The sequence below is a fragment of the Ursus americanus genome, chromosome 21 (genome assembly GCF_024610735.1).
Source record: "Ursus americanus isolate L20-20 chromosome 21, mUrsAme1.1.p, whole genome shotgun sequence".
In the NCBI taxonomy this organism is placed as follows: domain Eukaryota; kingdom Metazoa; phylum Chordata; class Mammalia; order Carnivora; family Ursidae; genus Ursus; species Ursus americanus.
Window position 1 is genome coordinate 20,859,079 of NC_142147.1, and position 14,476 is coordinate 20,873,554.

A 14,476-nucleotide genomic window follows, 5' to 3' on the forward strand; every position below is an offset into this window, starting at 1 on the left:
TTGCTATATGCATAGCTATAGGAAACAGCGCTCGGCTCAATCGGGAGCTAAAGCTTGTGTGTAACTATCAGAAGCTAGTTGGCGTGGTTATACAAATGATGGTACATTCATTGGATGGAGTTCTTTGTAGCTGTTAAAAATAAGATCTCTCCAGATATCCCAATAAGGAAAGCTGTTCAAGAAGACCAATAGAAGGAGAAGCAGTGTCCAAGGCCATGGGAAAGGATGCCCCTTTTCCTTGCTGAAAAGCGTTTACATATAAATATGTACATGGATAAAATGTAAAACAAAACCAGAAAGTAGATTTTAGCTGTGCATACAAATTTGCATCTCCTTGGGGGGAATGGGTATGTTTTCTGGAGAAAACACATTTCTGGAGTAAGTACCTGTAAGAGTAGGATTTGGCAAAAGGAAAAAGGAAAAATAATTTTCCATTTCATTTTATACTTTCCACCTTATTTCATGCTCCCATGAATGGTTTGTAGTGTGTGTGCGTGTGTGTGAGAGAGAGAGAGAGATTTTCAATAACAGAAACAAGGGATTTGCATTGAAACACAAAAGAAAACAAGGATAGGTCGAATCCTGGGCCTTAAGCTCCTTCCCTGTGTTCTGGGCCAGCCGGCAGACGCGGTTGTTTTTCCAGCTGGAATCATTTCATTTTCTTGCCTTCAGTCCTGAATGAGCCCGGATCTAGCAGGAGGCTGAAAAGGCCTGGGCGGAGGGAGGACAGCCACCCCCGCCCGTGGCAGGTGCTGTTGTTTTGATGTGTGAGCATGCAGGGGGGTGGGGGGCATGTTTGGGGAGCATGCTGGGGTGGGGAGGAGCTGTACAAGCCTTCAGTGGAGAGGAAGAAACTGACAGTGCCTAATAAGGAAACCCATGTGGTGTGGCTCCAAAGTTTTAAATGTTTTAAAATAAAACTGGAAGTACAGTTGATTCAAAGAAAAATGCTGATAATCCATGCATAGAAGCTGTACTCCTCTACGTGAACAGATGCCAACTTTGGGATTGCTCCTTCCTTTCACCTGCTGTAATGTTTGGACTGGCAACCCCAAAAAGATAGGTCCATACCCCCATGTGTCTGGATTGCCCCAGAACCTGTGAACACAACCTTATCTGAGACAAGGTCTGCAGATGTGAGTTAAGGATTCTGAGATGAGATAATTCTGGGGTATTTGAATGAGCCTTAAATCCAATGGCAAGGGTTTCTGTAAGACCCTTGGGTGAGTCTGAAGAGAAGACACAAAGACACAGGGAGAAAGCCACATGACCACGAAGGCAGAGATTGAAGTGATCCACCTGAACCTGGAGAGGTACAGAAGGGTTCTGCCCTGAAGCCTTCAAAGGGATCATGACTCTGCTGACACCTTGATTTCAGCCTTCGGCCTCTCCAACTGTGCGAGAATGAATTTCCATTGCTTTAGCCACCAATATGGCCATAATTTAGTGCAGCAGCCCTAGGGTACTAATACTCTTGCTAAAGAGACACGGGTGGCCTCGGATCAACTTCCCAGCATGAGGGGCAGACTCTGAGATTTGGGAAGATAACAGGCAGCCCTCCATCCCCCACCCGGGATGCCACATCAAGCCCCCAACACCCTCTGTGCGCCCTGATGAGCCCCCTTTTCTCAAATAGCTTCTTCTGACTCTCTGTATTGGCTTATCTTGCCAAGATTTTTCTGCATGGGGCCTCTCATGACCTGTTATTGTTACCTATTTGTTTGATTTAATTTTGTGTAGTAACTGTCTCTCCCAGGGAGTGGGCTTCGTCTCTGCAGCATACCTCGGAATCTACCCCTGGAACAGTGCTGGGCACATGAGGGTGCCAAGGTGATGAGATGTTCTTTGAGGAAGGGGGAGAGGAGAAGGGAGGGCGCTCTGACCCGGACCCCAGAGGGGGCGTGGGCTCTGAGAGGGATGTGGAGAGCTCTCCCACTGAGCCCAGTCTAGGCAGCTGGGCCCAGCAAATGCTGTGGAGGCTGTAACACAAGGTCAGAGGGGCAAAAAGGAAACCAGTTGTAAGAAAGGAGTGGACAGAGTGCTCAGGGAGTAGAGATCCTGCCGGCTCAGCCCCAGAATGGCCTCAGATGGGTCTCACAGCTGTGACTGAATCCCCTGGACAGAGGAGGGAAGGCCTCGTCCATGCCACCACCTTTGTGATAGGCAGTGAGGGAAAACGGGGAGGATAGAACCGTTGAGAGCACTGCGGAGAAGGCCCAGTGGGACCAGGTAGAGATGGTGCTGTGTGTCCACAGATGAAAGGGGCCAGAGGGGCTTCAAGCTGGAGGCTGCCCCAGTGCCTGTCAGAGGCCCTAGGGCACCTGTCTCCGGACACCAGCCTCTCAGACTCCAGGAGGTTCCTTTCCGTTCTTCCCAAAGCTCACGGTTACGTTATTACTGCAACTGTGCCCTGAGGCAAGAGTGTGCTAAGATGCTTAGGTAGATTTTTAATCCTTTCCACACATTCATGGGATAGCATGATTATGCCCTTCCTCTAGATGAGAAAAGTGAGGCTCGGAGTGGTAAAATGGCCTCGGAGCCGGTCACCGGGGGATTCAACTTTTAATCCCGCATCTCCTGCCTCCTGGCGACTGGCCTGTGCTTTCACCAGAGCCAGGGCACCTCCCTTACTGCAAAAGGTGCTGTGATTTCTAGAGTTGTTGGCACACAGGATCTCCTTTGACCTGAAAGCAGAATTTGGGACTGTCTAGGGCAGGGATTGTTCACCCCATTTTATAGAAGAGAGAGCCGAGAATCCAAGGAATGGAGGGGACTTCCCCAGTGAGCTGCATCTAGGGAACTGCAGACCTGGGATGAAGAAAACCAGTGTTTTGCACTTAAAATCCATTGCTTGGGACGCCTCATGATCAGTGTGTTGATAGAAAAATGCAAGATGTGTGCTGCGGAGACAAGGGTGCAGCAGGAAGTGGGTGCAATTTTCTCCGGACCTCACGCCTGCTGAGCAGGACTGCTCCCCATGAACCCAGATCAGTGTGCAGCGAGGCAGCACATCTCCAAAGGGCCTTCCAGGGAAAATCGTACTGCCTGGAAGAGGCTGGATGCATCCATCTTGTAGGACAATACGCAATTTGCACGAGAGAGCTACAAGGCATAAATATAGATTTCAGAACATTTTTTATGAGCTGACATGATGGCCTCTGGTCCTCTCTTCACTAAACCATAGAAATCCAGACAGCCCATTCCAGAAACTGCACATTTACCTGTGTCCCAGGTAGAACTGAGAGCCTGCAGCCACATGGCAGAAAGGGCCCACCTTCGGTTGGGGGGATGGAAATCAGTGGCTGGTTGTCTTGACAACCTTAGAGATGATTGAAGTTGTCACCAGGGGCCCCTCTCTGTCTCTCCTGCTGTGACACCTCTTTCCTTGTGCCCTATAACAAGGTCAAATCCTGGGATGCAGACCCAAGCCTGAGTCCTGTGCTCAACCTCCCTCAGCCACTGTCTTCCTTCCCATCTTCCCTGTGCTCTCTTTTTCAACCACAGGGCCTTTGCAGGTGCTCTTATTCTACCTGTAATGCTCACCTGTCCCTGCCAGCTGTGCCTACTAACCCTTTAGTTCCCAGACCTCCCTGAGCCCCCCTTTCAGGTTAGACCCCTTTGTTGTAATGTCTGCCCGGAACCAGAGCCCTTTCATTCTGAGTGTTTACCCCAGTTTGTAAGGCTCTGTGTGATTATTTGATGACCATCTGTTTTCCCCACTCCACTGTAGGCTTAATGCACATAAAGACTGTTTCTGTCACATCCCCAGAGCCTAAAAAGATACCTGGTCCATACTCAATTCTAAGTAAGTAATTAACGAGTCAATAAGTGAGCTGTCATTTGTCCCGATTAAGGGTAGTGGTGATACTGCTAGCATAGTGGAGAGAAGCCAGGGGTGCTGCTGAGCACCCTACAGAGAATCTTCCTTCCCACCTCCCAGCAAAGAACTGATCCTGCCCCAATGTCAGCAGTGCTAAGGGTGAGAAGCCCTGACAGTGTATTTTCTAGGGCTGCATTACCAAACCCCACATATTGGGTGGCTTCAAATGGCAGGAATTTATTTGGTTTTTGTTCCAGAGGCCAGAAGTCCAAGATCAAGATATTGATAAGGTTGGTTCCTTCTGGAACTCTGAGGAAAAGTCTGTCCCATGCCTCTCTGCTGGCTTGTGCTGGTTGTTCGCAATCCTCTGTGCTCTTGGCTGAGGGCCACATCACCCTAGTCTCTGCCTCTGTCACCTTCCCTATGCGTCTCTTTGTGTCTTTTTCACCTCTTAGAAGGACAGCAGTCATTGGGTTTAGGGCCCACTCTAATGACCTCCGCTAATTACATCTGTGAAGACCCTATTTCCAAATAAGTTTATAGTCACAGGTACTGGGGTAGAACACGAACCTGTCTTTGCAGGAGACACAATTCAACCCACTACACCCTGGTTTAATGGAAAAATCATTCTTACTCCAGCCAAAAAAAAAAAAGAAAGAAAAGAAAAGAAACCTGCCTTTCCTCCTCCTCTCCTCCCACAGTCCCCTGTGGGTTTGCAGTCACTCAGCCAGATGCCTGGGGTGGGTGGGGGGGGGGGTGTTCAGCCTGCCTTCCCTAGCCCTCCATCCCTCTGCCACCTGCACCTTGTCTGCTCTTTACCTGAGGAATCTGCCTCCATGTTAGAGATGTCCTCTACACTAGCAGCATAATATAGGTGCTTATGTGCATTTAATCTTTGCACCCATCCCAGAAGCAAGGGATTCTCAATGCTCTGTTTACAGAAGAGGAAACCAGAGTTCAGAGGGATAAATGAAGTGCCCAAGATGACGGAGCTGGTAGATGCCAGAGCTTGAGCTGCTGATGCCACAGCCCATACATAAGCCCTGTTCTCTGAGGGTTTCTCCACCTCCTTCCTCACATCCTGCTTCTCTCGGGGGCTTTCCTGGCCCGAGCTCCTCCCTGGGCTCTCCTGATGTGAGAGAATTGCCCCTGCCACAGCCTTGTTCTCCTGGCTTCATTCTTGTTTATATTCCTCTCTGCCTTGGAGACAATGAGGGCATTCAGGGTGGATACGGTGTTGATTTCATGTCAATACCTACCCCAGGGCAGGGCACACACAACCAGCCCATGGTGGCTGGATAAATGCATGCATTCATAGCTTCCACCATCTAGTCTGAAGACATTACCTTTGTTTCTACCAGAAATCCCCAAGTTACACTGCCATGAAGACACGACAGCACTGTGGCTTTCTTAGAAGTGAATCAAATTATAATCACAACAGAAAGGTTGTTCCATAATCAAATTAGCCTGGATCACTCTAGGGAAACCAACACTCAATGTGTTTTCTTAATGCTGGACGTCACAAAGCGTTACTCTCAGGTGCTTTAGGAATTGCTAAGGTAGATTGTCTTTCCCAGATATTGAGGATTCTTTTTTAACCAAGAAAACTGGTTTTATTTATTTAATTTTTTTTTGAAAAGTCCCAAGGCATACTAACTATACTACAAAACCAAGTTGGAATATGCTGGAGTGTCCCCTGGCCGTCCTGGAGAAAGACTCTTCTTCCTCCGGGCTGGGGGAGGAGGAGGCTTCCCTCCAGAGCTGGGGATGCCATTACCTGAGGGCAGGGATGCTTCCTCTTGCCCTCCTGTCTCGGGTCCGCACCCACATTCTCCTGTGATCCTTTTCAATCTTGTTTTTGGTAGGTTTTTCGCCAACTCCTCAGAGCTGGAGTTCCCTGAGCTGAAGATGAAAGTGGATGGCCTAAAGCTCCCTGTACCTCATTAACCTCCACATTATCTCAGGGAAATTACGGCAATTATCACACCGGGGCTCAGGATTGAAAAGCCACCATGCCTGGGCTGACAGAGATGGATGCTACAGATTCAGGGAGAGGAGGGGCAGCTCCTCAGGGGGTGAAAGAATCATTTGTTTTGCCGGGAGAAACTTCCCTCAGGCAGACTCGCGCTCTCCTGGCCTCTTTCTGAACACCTCGCATTTCTGAGGGGGCTTTGTTTTAATAGCCTGTATTGGTTAATCTTGTTTTCTATTGTCTTTTTTTTAAGGATTTTATTTATTTATTTGACAGAGAGACAGCCAGCCAGAGAGGGAACACAGGCAGGGGGATTGAGAGAGGAAGAAGCAGGCTTCCAACGGAGGAGCCTGATGTGGGGCTCGATCCCAGAACTCTGGGATCACGCCCTGAGCCGAAGGCAGATTCTTAATGACTGAGCCACCCAGGCACCCCTCTATTGTCTTAATAGAAGTATAGAGAAGAAACACAAACATGTAAAAACAGCCCATAATCCCCCTACCCAGTGATTTCTGTTGACCTTTAAGACCAATCAAAATGGAAGTAATACAGTATAGGTAGGTCTAGACTATTCAAAAAGTTCAGTAAGAAATTTAAAGTGCATGTCTTCCACCCGCCTCCCAAGCTCGGTGTCTCAACAGCTAATAGAAGTCTGTGGTTCCTCTAGAAAGAGTGTTCCTGGCAGAGCGTCGTGGTTTAGAGCAGGGGTTCTTTCACCTGCGTGGATGCCGATGTCACCTGGAGAGCTCGCTAAGTCACGGGTCGTGGTCCCCTACAGTTTCTGGTCCAGCAGGTCTGACAAGGGGCCCCCAGACTTGTCTATTTAAAAGTTGTTAAACAAGGTTGCTGTATCTCAGATCTACCATTTCCAGCTGTGTGATTTAGAAGACCGCCTCTTTTTGCCTCATTTTCTTCTGTAAAATGGGGCTCATCACGCTGTTAGGTTTACATGAATTCAAATATTAAAAATTTCCCGTATGTTATGAATGATGCCCTTTTGCTACTGTTAGGCATATACCAGCCTGTAAATAAGTATCCAGCTATCATCAATGATTTAATGTCAGCAAAAGGAATAAATCTATGTACGTGCCAGTATTTTACTTTATTTACGATGATGAGTTTTTCACTTACTTATATACAGATATGTTTAGTCCTTTTGAATTATCTTCACATGAAGTCATAGGTAGATGTACATTCTGGAGCATCTACTAGCCCTGAAGTCCACACTAGTGGTTTCCAGGTGTGAGCTAATAGGAGCAGCGCAACCAGCGGCTTCCTCGCACATGTCCCAACACACGTCTTGTGAGCACGTTCATGGAGTACATTCCTACAAACGGGGTTGCTAGGCCAGAGTCAATGTGTATTTCACATTTTGGTAGTTGGAAAACTTAAATACAAATGCATGTTCTCGGGAAGGCTACGTTTATCTGTAAACACAGGTCTGCCAAAACCCCTGGTGTAACAACTTAAGGGGAAATGGTGTTTTCTTATGGACTTTGTGGTCTTCCTCTTCAAATTGAGAATGAGAAAACAAATCGTGTTGTATATGGAGGGTCAGTTATCTCTGAGCTCCTCAGTGAGCACAGAGCAAGAAGCTGAGGATCCAGAATTGGTTAAAGCACGCTTTCTCTGCCCAAGGAGCCCTGTTCCGGAAGGGTGTCCCTCAAGAAAACGGCTGCATTACAGTCTGGTATGAGAGATGCATTTAGCGGGTAATGTGTACAGATCAAAGATTGCATAAGAAGTGACTCGGGATCAGGAAAATGTTCTGCAGGATGAGGTAGAGTTTTTGCAAAGTGAGTAAGAATGGACAGGAGGGAAGGGCACTTGCAAGATTAAGGAGAACACGTGTGAGAGCCTAGAGGTTTGGTAGCGCCTTACCTGCTGTACAGAGGGTGCTCAGGGAGTGTTAGCTGAACAGTCTCCGCCCTCATGGGGTGTATGATGCTCAGACACCAGTGCCTTAGGTTCTCTCTGATCCAACTAAAGACCAAGAATTCCTTCAAATGGGGCTGCTACATTCTAAATGTAATTTTAGGTTCATGACTAGCTTAGTGAATCCCTAATGAATTCACACAATCAAGAACAGATCTGCCTTCTTAGACCTCTAATGACTGGGTTGGAATATAAGTATTGAAATAACCTTTAGAGGAGTCCAGCCTTGCCTGCACTACCCATGCCCTGGAGAGAAGTGCCAGGACTGAGTGTAGAATGATCCTAGTCCCTCCCTTCCCCCAAAGACTCCATTCCCTGGTCAACGGCCAGTGGACTTCGCTTGAGCTCTGCTGCCAGCTCTACTAACACAACTGGAAGGTCTACTAACACAATCAGCTGAAACCCTGGACATGCATGCAATCTTTTAGTTTCCACTCTTGGGATCTTGCAAACTTTTTAGCCAAATGGTAAAGAAAAAAAGGACATGAATCAGAACTGTAGGGGACATTTGCTATCACTTGCTTCAAGGGGCAAAGAGTATTCTGGTCCAGGCTGCTCTTCAAATATGTCCCAAGGCAAACTGGAAAGCACACTTCAGAAAGGTGTGTTTCATTTGTACAGTCTGCAGGTGGAGTTGGACAAGGGTACCGAGACTGCAGTTGGTAAGACAGCATGGTCCACTGGCATGGAATAAAAGCAGCAGATACCGTCTTCAGGTTGACCCCAGAATATTCTAAAGCTATCATCTCATCCAAAAAAAAAAAAAATGCAAGAAGATCAGTGAGGTGCTCTGATTAACCTGCCCCATTATCAGACCCTGAATGACAACAAGCAAGGTCTTTCATCCCTGGTCCCTGCTCACTTCACCAGCTTCCCGCCCACCATGCTTCCCTGCCAGCCAGTCCTGCAGCAACCCAGGCCTGGGCACAAAGTCTGACTGACTTCAATCCAAGCAATGGTCCTTTGCTGCTATACAACCAAAAGAAAGTCAGCTAGCCACTCTGACCTCCAGTGTCCCTATCTGTATCATGGAGATAATATTGAGAGGATCAAGCAGTAACCATTTTTGGAAGGGTCCAGCTCAAAGCCTCAATCACATGCATTTTTTTTTTTTTACAGTGCCCTCTATGCCATGGAAAGAGAATTGCCATCACATCTGGATATTCCTTATCCCCTTTTAAGTTGGATGACTTATTAGCTCATCCCTTAACTCTGGGTTTCATTGGCGATCTCACATATGTGCTAATAAGAGTTAGGCAGGGAAAATAAAATGAATTGGTTAGGACTTTTTGTGCTTGCCAAGACTAAACCCAACTTGAGCTGGCTTAAGGAAAAACACAGATGGTGTATTAGCAATAGTGATGTTTCATGAAATGATAGGGTGGAAATTGCAACTGAGCCTAGCTATGGAAGGGTCTGTGAACCAGAACCGGAAGTTATAAGTAAATCTGATAATTGGCTCTCCACTTGCTATCCTTGCTTCCCTTCACGTGCTCAATTTATTGTTTCTTTTTTCCTTACAGCCCCTATCTGCTCCCAGTTCCATGGTGGAATATGGGGCTCCACAGATCCTATATTTACCTGAGGACCAATCAGAAACGGAGACCATCAATTCTATTCTTGGTGTCAGTTTGAAATTTCTAGAAGATGGAATCTGATTCTTCTGGCTGGAGCCTATCTTTGCTCTAATCAGCTCTGGGTGGTGAGTAGAGTCATGAAATAACTAATGGGTATTCTGGGCTCTTGGGCATGATGCATATAAGATGGGAGTCTCTCATATAGGGACAGATTGGTGATTTTAGCAAGAGAGGGAAAGGGGAGAGGTTTAAAAGGAAGTAGGAGTGGATAAATGTTGCTCAGTCCCCACTTGCTATAAAGCACTATTGAATACCCCGATGTGTACAACCAGCTTTGGAGAAGTATCTATTTTTACATGAGAAAGTTGAACTAGATTGATGGTTCTCAGCCTTGGCTTATCATTTGAATAACACGGAGAGCTTTTAAAAATCTCAATATTTAGGCAACATTCCCAGACCAAATAAATCAGAATCTCTATGGGATCCTAATATCAATTGTTTTTAAAGTTCTTTAGATAATTACAGTTTCAGCTAAGGTTTGCAATCATTGGACATAAAAAAATGACTCACAAATCAGAATCTAGTGAAAGTGAATATTGTGATCTGATAGGTTCCAAGTGAGGCCTAGGCTTCTGCAGGGCTAACGAGCTCCCAGGTCTTGTCAACGCAGCTTGTCCATAGATTGTACTTGGAGCAGCAAAACACTACATTATCCCTGAGTTCTAGTCCAGCCCCAAGACTTTAAGAAAGAGAATATTTACTCTGCAAATATTTATTTTCTGCTCTGCTCTGGACCTTGTGCTCAATGCTAAGGCACAGAAATCTAATAAGTTTCTACCACAGAGGGGGTCCCATGTAGCCCCATAGCTTGAGAGTGACTACAGAAAATATCCGTTGTCTCAGTTGTATTTGGAAGTCTGTGTATCAGGGATTTTTGTTTTGTTTTTGTTTTTAAGAAAATGTCCTTATTGAAAAGGCAGCTGACTTCCCTGACAAGAGAGAAGCCAGTTCAAGGCTGGGGCTGAGGCCATTTGACAGAGAAGGAAGGAGGCTTTACATCTAGTCATTGAGGGTGATAGGAGCAAAACATGGAGTCTGTGATGGAGAGAGCAGCCTGGCCCCGAGCAACAACAGACAACACGAAAGCTAGTGCCCGGGAATAAGACAATGACCTGTGTCTTATAAAAATGCTCCATGAAAGAATTTCTTGTTTTGCAGTGGATTCAATGATTAATGAGTCAAGGCCACTCTAAGAGATCATTAGAATGTTTTAGGGCATAGCTAGAGTCCCCAGTAATAATAACAGAACCAAAGTCATCCCAGTGCTTATGGTGTAAGTCTGCTCACGTTTCATTAAGCTGCTTTGTACCAGAAAGCCTGGAAAGGCACAAGTTATGATGCCTCATTTCCATATCATAGAGTGGGCATCTACACAGTAGAGGGGGGAAAGACCATAATAAATAGCCCAATTTCCATTCAGCACACATTCCAAATTGTCTCCTGTGCACCAGACACTAAATTTAACCAAAGTTTCCTGTAGTTTGATGGTTATTCCAATGCTATCATCTTTTGATGACAAGTGCCAGCCGCTCACGGTGACATTTAATCCTCACCGAGACCCGGGATGGAAGAGTCAGGCTGGTGATGCTGTTGATGTGGCTGGTGGTGGTGATGGTGGTCATGTTGGGATACATTTCCTAGTGGCTGGTGGTGGTGACGGTCGTGTCAGGATACATTTCCTAGTTAAGAAAAATTTTAAAATGGGCTCCAAAGTGACAAAGGATTATAGAAAAGTCCCACCAGTGGTACATAGCCAAGCTGGGGCAGGAACTCAGATGCCCAAACTCCAAGCTTGGCTTGCTGCCCATTCAGTCATGCTGAGGAACCAGAACATTAGCCCATTGCTCCAGGTTAGCTCAGGGTTGACCATGCTAAACACAGGTGGAAAGATGAACAAAAAATCCAGGATCTACAAAACACTATGGCTCCGTGTATGAGTGAAGGAGAGCCTCGCAAAGGCGACTCCGGAAGTCTCGCTGAGTTTTCACTCCCAGCTCACATTCTTCTCTCCTGGCAAGGAAGGCTGGAATAAGGATCGGTCGTAAAGGAAACGTTTCACTCTGCCTCACGGATGCATTTCTGTGCCAAAGTTAGCTTCTGCCTTTATAGCTAATACACATAAAAAGAGAATATTTAGACAGGCACTTCACAAAAGCGTGGTTAGCTTAGGAAGTCAGAGGTTTATAACTGCCCCCAAGAAAGTGCCGTGCTTTTCAAACGGCTTCAATCTCGCTGGCCTTGACACACACGCTGTCTGGTTGTGCTCCAGTCTCGCCCCACGCCACAGCCAGAGCGAGTTTATCCAAAATGCAAATGTGATTGCCTCTCTGCGGGGCTAAAAATTCTCAACGGCTCCCTCATCTGCGGAAGAAAGTTCAGGCTCCTTAGCTTTGCACCCAGTGCCTTTAGTGATATGGCCATCGCTGACCACTCCAGCATTATTTTCCTTCTCTCCTTCCAGCCTTCCATAATGTTCTTCAGCAAAAGCAAATCACATGTAGCCACAGTCCCGCTTATTGAACTCACAGCGTGATGCTCTTATGCCTTTGATGACGCTGGTTCTGCTGCAGGAACGCTGCCTCTGCCTTCCTCACCCAGCGAACTGTTACTCATCCTTAAGGACTCACCTTATCCTAAACTGCATCTTAGACCGGTCTCAGACCAGAACAGAGGGGCTACCTCAAGCATATGTCTGTCATCATCGTCATCACCCCCCCCCCCACACACACACACATGCAATCATTAAGGGTCTACTAGGTTCGAGCCACTATTCTAATCACTTTACATGTGTTCTCATTTAAATATTCATACAGCTCTATGGGATTTGAAATTAACAACAACAAAAACCTTAAGCTTCCCAAATGCACCAGTACCTGGAATATAGTAAGCATAGTACTGCTCAATAATTTGTAAAGCTAAATTGATAACTACTTATTCATTTTTAAAAATAGGTTTTATTTTTAGAGCAGTCTTAGATTTACAAAAACATTGAAAATAGAGTACAGAAAGTCTCCATATACTGCAGTTTCAGGTGTACAGTATAAGGATTCAACACTTCATACCACAGGAGGTGCTCACTACAACCAGTGCACTCCTTAATCCCCGACCCCTACCTCCCCTCAAGTAACCATCAGTTTGTTCTCCATAGTTAAGAGTCTGTTTTTGTCTCTCTCTTTCCCCCCCTTTTTTGTTTCTTAAATTCTACATGTGAGTGAAATCATATGTTGTCTTTTTCTGACTTCACTTAGCTTTATACTCTCTAGCTCCATTCATGCTACTGCAAATGGCAAGATTTCATTCTTTTTTCTGACTGAGTAATATTCCATCTCCTATACACACACCCCCACCCACCCCCCCACCCCATATCTGCCTTATCCATTCATCAACTGACGGGCACTTGAGCTGCTTCCATATCTTGGCTATTATAAATAATGCTGCTATAAAATAGTGGTGTGTATATCTCTTTGAATTAGTGTCTTTGTATTTTGGGGGTAAATACCTAGTAATGTAATTGCTACATCATAGGGTAGTTCTATTTTTAACTCTTTGAGGAACCTCCATGATGTTTTCCAGAGTGGCTGCACCGGTTTGCATTCCAACAGTGCAGAAGGGTTCCTTGTTTTCCACATCCTCGCCAACCCCTGTTGTTTCTCCTGTTGGTGATTTCGGCCATTCTGACAGGTGTGAGGGGATACGTCATTGCAGTTTTGATTCGCATTTCCCTGATGATGAGTGATGTTGAGCATCTTTCCATGTGTCTGTTGGCCACCTGTATGTCTTCTTTGAAGAGATGTTTGTTCCTGCCTTCTGCCCATTTTTTAATTAGATTATTTATTTTTTGAGTGTTGTTTTATAAGTTCTTCATATATTTTGGATACCAACCCTTTATTGGATATGTCTTTTATAAGTATCTTCTCCCATTCTGTAGGTTGTCTTTTAGTTTTGTTGATTGTTGTCTTTGCTGTACAGAAGCTTTTTATTTTGATGGAGTCCCAGTAGTTTATTTTTGCTTTTGTTTCCCTTGCTTCTGGAGACCTGTCTAGAGAAAAGTTGCTGCAGCTCATGTCAGAGAAATCACTGCCTGTGCTCTCTTCTAGGATTTTGATGGTTTCAGGTCTCACATTTCAGTTTTTAATCCATTTTGAATTTATCTTTGTATATGATGTAAGGAAGTGGTCCAGTTTCATTCTTTTGCATGTTGCTGTCCAGTTTTCCCAACACCATTTGTTGAAGAGGCTGTCTTTTTCCCATTGGATAGTCTTTCCTGCTTTGTCAAAGATGAATTGACCATAGAACTGTGGGTTTATTTCTGGGTTTTCTATTATGTTCTGATCTGTGTGTCTGTTTTTGTGCTAATACCATACTCTGGATTACCACAGCTTTGTATTGGAACTCAAAGTCCAGAATTGTGATGCCGCCAGCTTTTCTTTTTCAAGGTTCGTTTAGCTATTGGAGGTCTTTTGTGATTCCATACAAATTTTAGGATTGTTTATTCTAGTTGTGTGGAAAATGATGGTGGTATTTTGAAAGAGATTGTGCTGGATGTGTAGATTGCTTTGGGTACTATGGACATTTGAACAATATTTGTTCTTCCAACCCATGAGCATGGGTTGCCTTTCCATTTCTTCATGTTGTCTTTAATTTCTTTCATCAGTGTTTTATAGTTTTCAGAGTTAGAGTTGTGAGTTTTTGAGAGTAAGATCACAGTGGTAAAGTTGCATTTTTATCCTATCATATCAAAGGTACTTAGTATCCACATGACTTTTGTCTGCTGATATTGACCTGGATCACCTGGCTGAGCTAGTATTTGTCAGGTTTCTCTACTGTAAAATTACTTATGCTTCTCTCATTTACATATTTTTTGGAACAAAGTCACTGTGCAGAGACCAAGCAGAAGGGGTCTGGAGTTATCTTCCCCCTTCTTGAGGGCAGAGTATCTACATAATTGTTTGGAATTCTGCATAGGAGATAGGTCTCTTTTCCAGATATATTTATTTTTATCACTTATTTAAAAAAGCATGGACTCATGAATATTTATTTTCTATTTTGGGTTTTAATCCAACACTACTTAATTTTGTTGCTGAAATCTACCAGCTTTAGCCACTGGAATTT